Here is a 13,482-nt window from a genome sequence, read left to right as displayed (position 1 = left end):
TCTTGCCACCCTCATCTGCCATTATTCTCACATCATCTGGTCCTCCACTGTGATGGTTACTTAGTAAACTTTCTTATAAGTGAATGTCAAATAAGGTAACTCTATCTCATATTTCAATTCAGATATGTGGCAAAGTAGTTGGCCGCATTGTGGGCTGTTCATCATTTCTCAGGTATTCTCTTATATTTTCCTTTCTAAACCAGGCCCAGAATAATAATGGCTCTAACTTTTAGAATGGTATTCTTGCCTGCGGATAGTTGAAAGCTTATTTCTGTGGATGGGAGTGAAGCTGGGGAACTCCTCTTCTGCCATCCTGCTGACCAAAGTCTCAGTTTTTCCTTATCAGATGCTTCCTAAATCCCAAGAATGGGTCCATACACTTCACATGTATTAAATGAATTGATAGTTACTTCTCACAACAACCATATGAGATGGGTACTATTATTAGTTCTGTTTTACAGAGGGAAACTGAGGCACTGAGAGATTTAGGTACCTTGCTCAAGGTGTCATATCTAGTGAATGGTGGAACTAACAATATGAACTTGGGAAGTCTGGCTTCAGAGACCATCCTCTTAACCATTACAAAGCTAGAGTGTGTGATAGGAGAACTCTGGGAAGAAAGACAGCAGGTATATAAATAAGAGCCTTTTGATACCCAAGCAGGGTTTTCATACACTGTCCTTGGATGTCTCCCAGTAAGATCCTATTGTGTTATATTATATATTTCTCACTCCAGCCACATCAAAATAATTTGAGTCTTTTTAAACAATAAAGGAGTATGGGATAACCTACTAGATTTTCACTATAGTCAGGCTCCTGAAAGTCTGCTTTAAGGGATCATTTTTTTTGCTTTAAGTCACAATTCACCTTGCCCCAGGGCTGGCCAGGTCTCCTCATCTTTATCACAGAGGAATGTGGAGGACAGCTCAGTAATTGTCTACATTAGAACGTTCTGCTTTGTAGATTAAAGGATTCTAGGCCACATAATCTCTGGTCATGAAAACAGTCATCTAGGCTTTTATTAGGTTGTTGCACAGAACATAGCCCACATAATTACGAAATGCCAAATTGCTTTGAATTTCAACATGGGTAACATCAAGTTACCTAAAGCCTGAACCAGCTGGAGTGGACACTGATATGAGGGGACTCAGAAGAGATAAAAGAAAAAATCTATAAATTCTGTCTTGGAAAATGGATTTCCTACAAATCAGGAGTCACCACCCCCCTGGGGTTTGGAATATGCTCATGAGTGTTTTCCGAAAACTACCCATTCTATCCTTTTACTAACTCCACTTTTTTTTTTGTATTTTTAAAATTTATTTCTTACATGACAGTAGTGGAATGCATTACATTCATAGTTATCCATTTCACTTTTTGAGCTATGGATTCCTAGTGAGGCAGGATCCTGGAGCGTTGTCATGTTAGGGAGGTTCTTGTGAAAAACCTGGGTGACTCTGGCTAGTCTTAAGCAAACAGGGCATTTATATGAGCAGCACTGTGTAACTAGGGAATATCCAAACAAGCAAGGTTAAGTAGACACAATAGCACAGCTAGCGTCACTCCTATGGGTTGGGAAGCGAGATCCCAGAGAGGATGCATATGGCACACTGTGCTGCATTCCCACCACGTGTTCTGGTTGATACCTTCCTCGAGGACTCTCCTGATTGCAGCATAAATGTCTGTCCTGTCCCTTCTCCATATCAGCTCTTTTACTGTCAGTCAGCTTTTCCTCTCCTGGCTTTCAAGATCTCAGGGAAACCTAAAAGTGGATTCTTAACCACAAAAAAATGAGTGACTCTTAAATCCAGAATGATGAGTCCAACTATCTGGCCAGGTAGAAAGAGGATAGAGGGAAGAAATGGGTAGAAGACATTGGAATACATCTGTTTCCTCCTTATTCTGGTTGTTTTGGGACTTGTACTTTTGACATAAAACAGATTATCCCTTGTATACTTTAAAATGGTGAATTTTACTACAAAAATAACAACAACAACAATAAAAACTCTGGACTCTTCAGGTTATCCCTAGTTCTCTTGGACAGGGAGGGCATGATTGCCTCTATTCCATATCCCTTATCAATGTGTGAACTAACTGCCCATGTCTGGTACACTTTTCTGAGAATCCATTTTTGGAGATGGGCTTACAAGGCCATCTCTGTAATACTCCTTGATCCCTATGAAGTCAGGCCCTCTGCCTTCTGTGCAGGAAGGGGAGACTTAGCAAATTGCACTAGGTCTGGCCCGATGGAGCATTTGCCCACCTGTGATTCCAAATTCCACCCTGTGGCTTGCCCTCAGGGAGAGAGAGATTGAAGTTTCTTGTAATGCTTCCAGCCGGTCAGTGAGGAACTTGGGCCTGGGTTTCCTCAGACACTAGGAAGAATTGTATCCCTGAACTTTTTGGAAAATTGAAGAATAACAAAAAGGAAATACATCAAGAAAAGATAAAGGACACAAATAAATTGAAGTACTGGTTTCTGATCCTGTCATAGCTCATTGCCTCTAGTTCCTAAGACAGTAGCTGGTATGGCATCTAATCTCACCTGTCTCCACTGGGTAGGGGCCATTTGACTTTCTTTCATAGGGGCCCAAACACCTCTGTGAAATCAAGCTGAAAGCAATTCCACCTTCACTGCTGAGCCATGCCACTGTTCAGGGCTCTCTCTCTCTGACTTGGTCACCAGTTTTCTGAGGGATTTGGTGATTTGTGAGGATTGAAGCAATGGATAATGGTGTAACTTTCTTCATCCTAGGAGCTTTCGGTCCTGTCAGAGACTAACAGACCACACAGGCAGTGGCTACCCACCCAAATCAGCAGCAAACTTATGGGTCAGCAGTTGAAGAATGAGCATTAGAATCACTGGGAGTACTTTGAAAAATTTTAGTGCCTGGGCCTCACTCACTCCAGAGCAATTTAATTTGAGTCTGCATAGGTGGTGCCTAACACTGGTATTTTTTTAAGGTCTCTCGGAGATTTTGATGCACATTTAGGATTGAGAATCTCTACAATAGATTGTGAGGTTCTTGAGGATGGGGAGTTTGGAACACCCCCAAGTTCCATACTTAACCTCCTCTGTGCTCAATAATTATTGCTCTGTAGAATACAGTTGATTGGAATATGTTGGACAGTTCAACAATTATTTTGTTTGTTCCGAGCATTTGCTACACACACACGACTAGTAACAACTCTCACAATAATACTAGGAGGTGGATACTCCAAGTATTGTCATCCTGATATTTTACAAAGAGGTCAAATAACTTGTCCAAGGTCACACAGGTGTTATTCTGCACTGGGAATCTTGGGGAAAGAGGCTCAGAAAACAAATGACCTCATTTGTTTTCATTGGCATAGTCTGAGAAAAGCTAAATGTCAAGAAGGATAGTATGAAATAATCTTTTTCTCCTTGATTGTGTTGATTGTAGTGATGGATTATGTGATGTCTCACATTTCACAGGGGAAAATGATGAAGGCTGCTGGAGGATCACGAAGAGCTTGCTCAAGACAACTACACATCCTTGGAGAAATGAACAATGATCTTTGTTGTCTCTATTGAGTTACTGGTGTCTAATCCCCTTTATATCAAACCCTGTATTCATTCTTTTTTGCCCAGGTAAGAATTATTGATTAAAATGTTTGCTGTTTGGGGCTCACATTTTCTTGTCACCTGGAACATTGTGTTTTGTTGTAGCAGGTGCTTTTCCATTTGCAAAGCACGTGTTAGGATTCTGACAGAAAGGTCAAGATGCTTTCTCAGCTATTCTTTATTTTTGTCAGTGAATGTGTTCTTGAAAAGCTTATCTTCCCTCTTCCTTCTTCCTTCTTTCTTTCCCTTCCTTTCTCCCTTCCTTCCTCTTAAATTTTATATGCAACAGAAGTTGCTAATTGGGGGAATAACCTGATAAATCCTGCAGGAAACAATTGTCAACCCAATTTTCTCCTTTTGGCAAATCTGATTTTGTTGTTATTGTTGTTTTTAATGTTAGGCTTGATTTATATGAAGTACTCTTAAAATGTAGGAAAAGAGAATTATTTCTGGAAAAATTCACATTTTGTTTTAATGGTTGAATTTCTATGATAAATTTGTAAGAGGAGGCAGTTTCTTTGGATTGTGGTTTAAACTGTTCTGTTCCCATCCCTTCCTTTTTTCACCCTTAGCAATTCTTAATAAATTTAGATGAAGATCAAAATCTTTCTCAAGCATTTCTCCAAAAGAACTACATTAAGTAAATAGGTTCTACAGAAAGGTCTGCCAAAAACCAGACTTTAAATTAATTAGTAGGGTGCCTTTATGAAATGCTTACATAGTTGGGGGGAGCAGGAAGAGGAAGCAGATGGGAGGAAGGGTTATTAGAAGCCCATTTGTTTTCATGGGCACAGACCCAGAGAAAAGGGGGTCTGAAAAATGGAAATCTTCGTTTTTATTCATATTATAACCTAGGCATCTTCTTCTGTCATACTTGGTATGGTCTGAATATTTGTATGTCCTCAAATGTTGAAATCTTACCCTGGAAGGTGAAAGTATTAGGAAGTGAGGCTTTTGGGGAGGTGATTAGGTCATGAGGGTAGAGCCCTCATGAATGGGATCAGTATCCTAGAAAATTAGGCCCAAGGGAGCTCATTTCTCCCTTCCACCACAAGTGAGGATGCAGTGAGGTGGTATCATGTACAAACCAAGAAGAGGGCCCTTAACCAGTTTCCAAATCTGTTTGTGCCTTGGCCTTGAACTTCCTGGCCTCCAGAACTGTGAGAAGTAAATTTGTTATGTTTAGAAGCTGCCTGGTATTAGGTATTTTGTTATAGTATCTCAAATAAACAAAGACAATATACTAAAATTCTTTTAGTTTTTACAAGATACAGAGAGAGCAAGGTTTTCTTTTCTCATTATGACCACAAAAATTGGTTTGTTAGGAAAACAAAATTAAGTAGAAAAAGAAACTCCCAAAACAAAAACAAAACTCATTTAACTCATCTCAGAATTCTAGTCAGTCGGAGCTGGGGTTGTGGCTTAGTGGTTGAGTACTTGCCTAGCACATGCAAGATTCTGGGTTCGCTCTTCAGTATCACATAAAAATAAATAAATAAAATAAAGATATCGTCCTCTCCGGGCTCAGGCCTTAGTCATGCGACATGGCTAAACGCATCAAGAAAGTCAGAATCGTGGGTAAATATGGGACCCATTATGGTGCCTCCCTCCGGAAAATGGTGAGGAAAATTGAAATCAGCCAGCACACCAAGTACACTTGTTCATTCTGTAGCAAAACCAAGATGAAGAGACGGGCTGTGGGGATTGGGCACTGTGGTTTCTGCATGAAAACAGTGGTTGGTGGTGCCTGCACCTACAACACCACATCTGCCGTCAAAGTCAGGTCTGCAATCAGAAGACTGAAGGAATTGAAAGACCAGTAGAAAGTTCTAATATATAACAAAATTGTGGTTTGTTGTTAATTGTATTAACTGGATATTCTGATGTGAATTGAATTAATATTACCCTTTTAAAAGATATTTGTAAACTGAAGCCCTTCTAATTTGAATTGAAAAATTTTGCTGAGATGGGTTATTGTAATTCAGGGTTTTTTTTTCCCCCCAGTAGTAAGATGATAATGCCATAAAACTAAGTCTTAGGTATTATGCTTACCTTTTTTTTTTTTTTAAAAAAAAAAAACACTGTTCAACTTCTTAGTTGAGCATATTGTGCAAAATTTGTTTTAAAGGTAAAATATGCTAAAATACATAAAGGATATACATAAAACAAAGATTGTGTCCAACTACAACTAAAAAATAAAATATTGAAAAAATAAATTAAAAAAGAATTCTAGTCAATTAAAAGCATATATTCTAAAAAGCATTCCACCTTTAGAAGCTGACAAAGCAGGCTTAAATTACATGTACTTATAAATGTTCTTGATGTTTTTGGAACTACCATTTATCAATTTGTTATTTTGGTATTACCTTTAAGAAGTCATCAAAATTTCAAAAAATACTGTGTTACATTAAGATTATGGTATGCTGGGCTCATTGGCACACACCTGTAATCCCAGTGGCTTAGGAGGCTGAGGCAGGAGGGTCGTGAGTTCAAAGCCAGCCTTAGCATAAGTGAGGTGTTAAGCAACTCAGTGAGAACCCTGTCTCAAAATAAAATACAAAATAGAGGTGGGGATGTGGCTCAGTGGTCAAGTGCCCCTGAGTTCAATCCCCTGTACCACCCCCCCCCCCAAAAAAAAAAGATTATGGTTCAGTTCTCAGAAAAGGTCCATTTACATAAGTAGTTAAGGGAAATAAATCCTAATGAATTCATATCTCATTTTAGTTATTTTAAAATACATGAAACTCAGTGTTCATTTTTCAAAAATAGTTTGTGCATAACTTCTTAATTTAATAAGATCTTGAATGCTTGCTTTTATTAAGTCATTTTTTACTAAATATACATTTTTTCTCACTTTCTGATCTGTTAATTCTATTTTTATATTATTTTTATTTTTTATTTCTCAAAGAATCATTGTTTTGAGGAGTCATCTTAGGGCTAGGGTTGTGGTTCAGATATTTTGCTTTTGGATTATGTAACAGCATGAATAATTTTGTCATGTATTGGGGTTTGGATTGCTGTGTGAAGATCTGTGTAATTCAACACAATAAAAAAAGAATCTCCACCTCTCTTGCTTCAGTTTATATTTTATTTCTTGACTTTCACAGACGAAGATCTGTCAAATCCTGGACCATAATTTACAAATTTATTTCATGAGATTTTGGTGAAAATCATTGTACATGCTGCTGTACAACGAGACCTTTATGGCCACTAGGCTAGCTGAAGCTTATAGGGCTTGTATTATAAAAGAGATTTTAAAAAATGAGAGTGTGAATGATATGTAGGACATAAAAGAGGTTTTAAGTGAAAAATGTGAGAAGCTTGATGTGTTATGTATTTGAGTTCAACCTCCCACTGAATGCCATGTTATTCTCAACATACCCATGACACCACTCAATGAGTTCCATTTAAAGGGTCCTCTCATCTTTCTGATGGACATTCTGAGGAGTAGGACATTCCCTCTAGTCCATGCTATGATGAACAAATCTAGTATTTCCAAGTGGACTACTGGCCCTTCCCTAATTAGGGGTTCCAACCAAGAACTACTTGGGAACTTTCAGATTGTGTTAGCTTTCTGTTGCAGTGGCAAAATATGGGAGACAAACGACTTAAAAGAGGAAAGCTTTATTTTGGCTCGAGGTTTCAGAAATTTTAGACCATGGTCAGCTGGCTCCATTCTATGGGCTTGTGTTGAGCCAGATCATTATGGCTGAGAGGGTGTTGTGGAGCAGATCTGCTTACCTCATGGAGTCAGGAAAGCAGGGAGAAAGAACAAGTGAGGGGTTTGGGACAAGATGTACCCTTCAAAGTTAGGCCCCTAGTGACCTACTTATTCTGCCTAGGCCTCACCTCTTAATAGCCCATTCAGCTAGAACTCATCAATGGATTAATCCATTGATGAGGTTAGTGACATCATGATTGAATCACTTTCCAAAGCCCCAGCTTTGAATATTGTTGCAACAGAGACCAAACCTTCAACAACCTGAGTCTTTAGCATTCATTTCAGATGCAGACCACAACACTGATCTTGGGGGAAATTCCCTCTCATCACTTGCCTTGTCCTGGGAATCCTGACAACAGTGACAAGAGCTGCAATCCTCTGTTCTATTGGTCTGAGACCCTTCCGTCCTCCACACTGGGTCTGGGTGTTTCATTATGGCAATACAATTACTTTATAGGGGAAAGAGCCTATGCTTACTTTCACCTTCAGAACTAGGGAATCTGGCCAAAACAGGAACATGGTTAAGACAGAAACTCTTCCTTGGTGCAGATGGGTCCTTTTTAGGATGGCTGGGTTGACAAAGCCTCTTTAGCAGAGTGAGGCATTCCCAGATCCAAAAATACCCCCTTGGGTCTATCTATTTATCTATCTATCTATCTATCTATCTATCTATCTATCTATCTATCTATCTATCTATCTCTATATGTTCTTTTCCCTTTGTTTTCATATCTCTGTTTTTAAAGTGCTCTGAATCCCATAGTATAATATGACCTCTTTTCACTTACCCATAACAGTTGCCTTCTGGAGCTCATTTACTCTGTGTAACTCATGTAAAGTACGTGGTAGAGCACCTGGAAAACTGAGATGCTGAACAAAGGAATGAGGGAAAGAGTGCAGGAGTATCGGGGGAGGAAGGGAGAGAGAACTTTTATCCTATCTCTTTATTGGCATTCCAGGTCCCCCAAAAGTAGATGATAATAAGGTTTCTAAGACTGTGCCTCTCTCAAACACCCCAAAGTTGCCCTTGACCTGGCCCCCTCTGTGGAAGAACATAGGAAAAATTACCCTCTACACACACTGAGGCTAAGCAAGACATACAATAACAGTTTACTAAAATTTTATTGAGGATTTTTGCATCTGTATTCATCAAGGATATTGGTTTGTAGTTTTCTTAATGTTCTTCTCTGGTTCTGTTATCAGGGTGATACTGGCATTATAGAGTGAATTTGGAAGTGTTCCATATCTTTCTGTTTTAGGCACTTATAGGTGTGAAGACTGAGGACTGAGAAGCAATAGCACCTGGATTTAAATCTTGCCATTTATAGGCCAAGGGCCTTGGGCAAATAATTTAACTCTTTGTGTCTCGGTATCCGGATGTGTAAAACAGAGGTAATAATAGTATCTGCCTTATAATGTTGTTGTAAGTGGATGACACATTTTGAAAGTACATTAAATCAGTGCCTAGCACAAAATTAGCACTCAGTAAGTATTTGCTATTCTTATTCTCATCTCATTTAATTATCTGAGGAGAAAGCACTATTTCCTAGATTTTCTCACTAAGGACACGAAAGCTCACTAAAAGCAAGTGTCAGAGTCAATTTTCAAACCCTGGTCTGTCTTGTTTCCAAACCTCTACCACTTTCTGGTTGTCACATGGGCATTATTGTCCCTGAGGCTGGTGCATCCTGGAAATTCTAGCTGAGGGTTTGAAGAACATAAACTCAGCGTTTCAGTCAAAGTGACAGGGCAACTAAGGTCTTTTGACAGTTGTTAGAATGAGGTTAACCACTTCTTGCTTAGGTCAACAAGAGGTGCTTTCTGTTTCTATTTCCTGTCATTGGAAGATTATGTTTGTAAATAGCATTTTTAGGAAGTTCTCCTTCCCCCCACTTCAAAATAAACCTCCCTGTTCCTTTTCCTCCAGGAACTGACACTTAAGTTGGTATTTTGAACTGAGATAAATACCACACCTGTTTTAGTGGGATGACTTCCAGGAACAGATCGTAAGCAGTAGGTGTTATTGCTGGAAGTGCTGGATTCATGGTGGGAACTCCTGGTCATGAAAGCTCATCTGGCATTGCGTAAGGGAAGTTCATCTCAGGCGCATGATGACATTCTTTGTCCATTGAGTCATTTGATCTCCCAACCCTGACAACCAAATCTATTCCACAGTCTTGCATGGGTCCACTGACCTTGTATTCACCAAGTTCCTACTATATGCTTAGTGTAGTACTGGGACCTGTGGGGTAGCAGAGGTCAGGCTAGAGGTGTACAACACAGCAGGTACCTCTGGAAGTCTCCAGACTTACTAGAGCAATGAGATAATTCAAGTGTGACTCTCAAAAAATATTGCAAACTTGAGTGTCTTCAGGATCAGGCAGTACTTGTTACTCTTCAATGTACTAGGATTTGAAATAATGGTGAGTGGTAGAAACTGGAGTGAAATGGGCACGGTGACACCTACTCCCCCACTCCCACAGGTTGTTTGAATTCCTCAAATTCAAATGTAAAGCAACAAGGCTCTGTTGCCACATAAAGCTGGTGTGAAGCCATGTCTTGCCCACAGTCATCAGTTCTGACTCCTGTTTAATCGTATGAAATAATGATATCGATTAAGTGATGTTTGTGGAACTTAATTTCAGTCCTTTATAATCAATTCTCATACTGATTATAATAAAGTAATAATAATATAAGGTTATAATATCAGGTAATATCTGATTAGTTACCAAGATGCTGCTGTTTCTCCAGATTCCAGGATATAAGAAACACTGGAGTCTTAGGGCTGAGGGCTAAGAGGGTCTTTTGACTTTGAAGAAAAGGAAGAACAGATGGAGAAGAAGCTTGGAAAAAGTGAGGCAACTGGAGAGGGGAGAATGAGGATGTGTGTGGAGAAGGAAGTGTACATTAGGAATATATTCTGAAGTGTATTAAATATTAGGACTCACATTTTAAACTTTGTACTATAGACATTAGGGCTTGGGGACAAGAAAGTCAAGTGTCAGTCTGACAATCTTATTTAGGATAGTCTAGGAGTAGGTTAGAGACTAGGGGCATGGAGACTATGAGAAAGCCTTTGAAGAAATCCGGAAACTAGCCTTGAGCTGGGTAGGAGGCCAGAGAAGATAAAAGGATTGATTCAATATTTGGGATGGAAAGAAATAATGAGACAACTTACTTTATGAAATGCTTTGAAGCCTATGGGTGTATGTGTTAGGGGTAAGATCTGATTCCTTTCAGGAAGAAGCAGTTAAGTCAGGCGGCCTTGGCTGAACTGTGAAGCCAAGGTAAACTATTCATTTATTGAGAGTGAAGTATTGATTAAAGGAATAATTGCCCTGCAGATCCAAGGATACAGAGTCCTTCGTTTTATGAGATTCATATTTTTCATGACCTAAGGCAAGAAGAACTCAAGAACTAAGGAAAAAAATAGGAAGTCAAATAAAATCTTTTGGGGGAGGATTTTTTTCATGGTCTCTTTTTGGCAGGTGGGATAGGGAACACTTAGAATACTAGGGAGTGGGATTGCTGAGAGGCAGAATAGATGTCCCAAGGACAATGGAGGCCTTGTCTTGGATTTAGTTTAGCTTTTTTTTTTTTAATTTCCTCTGAATCATTTTCTTTTCTTTGAATCTTTCTTATTGTGAAGGTTCTATTGTAGTAGAATGTAGAGGATCATCAAAGTACAAGTTGTTTGTTGAAGGACTGCATGGGAAGAGAAAATGAAGGAACATACCACATCCAGTTATTCACTGTGAAGGGAGGCTAAATTTTGGGCCAGCTCTTCACAAAGAGGCAACATTGTTTACTCCAGCTTCCCCCTAAAGCCCAGAGCAGAGGGATTCAATAAATGCACTAATTTCTATAGACCTGCCTTATAGCATCAAACCTAGTGGAGTCAAAAACAGGAAGACACTTGCAGGGGAAATAATGTTGACTTTAAAAACACAATACTCAATTTAGGAGAGACGTAAGTAGAAATTTATGTGGTTGATATTGAGTAAGTTCAGTTTAAAAAAGATAGTAGAAAGGCCAATGGAAAATGCCCAATAGAAGTTAGAAATGGGATCTGAAGTTTGACCAAGAAGTCAAGACAAGAGAAATCAAGGGTTTTAGTTACATTTTGTGGATTCATATTTTTGGTAATCATCTACATAAAGTAGTTGGAGTATAGTATTTGAAGCCAAATTAATGAGTGACTTTCTGGTGGAGAGAGTATAGAGAACATTGAAAGGAAGCTTGCTCACTCATTTCTCAAATATTTGAGGGGCCCCTGTGTGTTTGGCAGAGGCAGAGATGAGAATCACAGCAGGAAGCAACAGCAGGAGGAGGTTACAAAGGTGATGGGACAGGGCAGGAAAGAGGCAGGCAGGGATGCCCTGGTGGTGTCCCCAAAGTCAAGGGGAGAGAACATAGTGGTATGTGAGCTAATCAACAGTGACAAGGGTTGCAGAAGAGTAAACACTGATGACTGGGAAAACGCCCTTTGGATTTCACAAGCAGGGCATTGGTTACCTTGGGGTTTCAGGAGAGCTGTAGGGGTGGAAACCAGACTGTTGTGGGCGAGGGTGTTAATGAATGGGAAGGAAATGGAAGGTGAACATGAAGACCAGAAAGCAACCCCAAACATTTGTCAAGAAAAGGAAAGAGATACATAGTTTAAGTTTTTATTCTGATACCTTCCCATCTTTAGTTTGGGAAAAGGTCTTCTTGGAAGAATTGATTTTTTTAAATGTTTAGTTTTTAGTTATAGTTGGACACAATATCTTTATTTTTATGTGGTGCTGAGGCTCCAACCTGGTGCATCATGCATGGTAGGCAAGTGCTCTGCCTCTGAGCCACAAACCCAGCCCGAATAATTGGGTTTTGAATGAAGGATTTAAAGGTCATATGAGGGGAGAGTGATGTGATGAAATGGTAGCAGCCATGGAGGAGGTGAGGTAAGGTCACAAGGTGACAGGGGATAATAGAGATATTTTCGTCTCTGTTAGAATGTGACAACAAATTTGAGGGAGTAAATTTGATCATAGCCAATGAAATGCCATCATTAGAAAAGATGAACAGCTTTTAATGAGGTGACAGTTGAATACTACCATGCACAGCCTTTTGCTTTGCAGGCATTTTTGAAACCCCAAATCTTGATTGCTCTAAAAAGACTTTGGAATCATGTGGGAGTCCCAGCTCTTTGAACTTGGACAAGGTACCTCATCTTGCTAAACCACTGTTTCCTCATCTGGAAAACAAAGGGTAATATTACTTGCTCAATAGGAATATTGAGAAGAACAAATAAAAGTATGTATATACAATATCTTGTTCAGTACCAGCACATAGTTAGCACTTGGTGTTAGCAATGATTCTTTTTTAAAATTTATTTTATATTTATCGAGATATGTTTGAAATGCAAAAAGCTGCATCTATTTGATGTGTAAAAATTGATGAGTTTGGAGAGAGTTTTATGCCTATAAACCATTTCTATAGTGAATATCATAAATCTGTCACCTCCAAGTTTCCTTTCTCCCTCCTTCCCTTTCTTTTCTTCTTTGTGTGTGTATATATATATATATATATATATATATATATATATATATATATATATAAACACTCACTATCAGAGCTACCAAAATTTGTAAGTATACAGTACCATATAGTTAACTATAGGTACAATGTTGTAAAGTAGATCTTTACAATGCTTCTTTTTTGTCTTGAAATTTTTGGACCACTCAGATTTGAGTTAGAATTAATATTCCAGCACCCCTGGCTCTCTCTGCTTTATATAGTGCTCAGTAAAGAACATTGGCACTGGAGCAGGACTGCTGTGCCATCTTATTTGTTGTGTGATCTTAGCCAAGTTGCTTAAATTAACCTTTCATGCTGGTTTCCTCACCTATAGAAGGGAGATAATAATACTTCCACTTCATGATACTGTTATGAGATTACATGAGTTATTATTTAGGTGGTAGGAACAGTGCTTGCCACATCATAACTACAATGCTAATATTTGTCAAGTGAATAAAAATCCTCTGTCCTGTCATTTTTCCTTCTAGTATCACAACATTCCATCCCCTCTTGCCTTCATTCGGGCAGGGAGAAATCTCATTCGATGCCTACAGCTATTAAGTATTAGGTCAACTTCTTAAAGAAATGGGACCCTCACAGTAGAATGGGTAGAGAATAGTGATGG

General features: G+C 39.0%; 1 pseudogene; it reads left to right on the top strand.

Moving 5' to 3' along the window:
• The first annotated feature begins 5,101 nt into the window (after positions 1-5,101).
• Positions 5,102-5,406, top strand: LOC113200738 (large ribosomal subunit protein eL43 pseudogene; annotated as a pseudogene).
• The last annotated feature ends 8,076 nt before the right edge of the window (positions 5,407-13,482 follow it).

The sequence above is a fragment of the Urocitellus parryii genome, chromosome 4 (assembly GCF_045843805.1).
Source record: "Urocitellus parryii isolate mUroPar1 chromosome 4, mUroPar1.hap1, whole genome shotgun sequence".
In the NCBI taxonomy this organism is placed as follows: Eukaryota; Metazoa; Chordata; class Mammalia; order Rodentia; family Sciuridae; genus Urocitellus; species Urocitellus parryii.
This window is presented reverse-complemented; position numbering and strand designations above follow the sequence as displayed.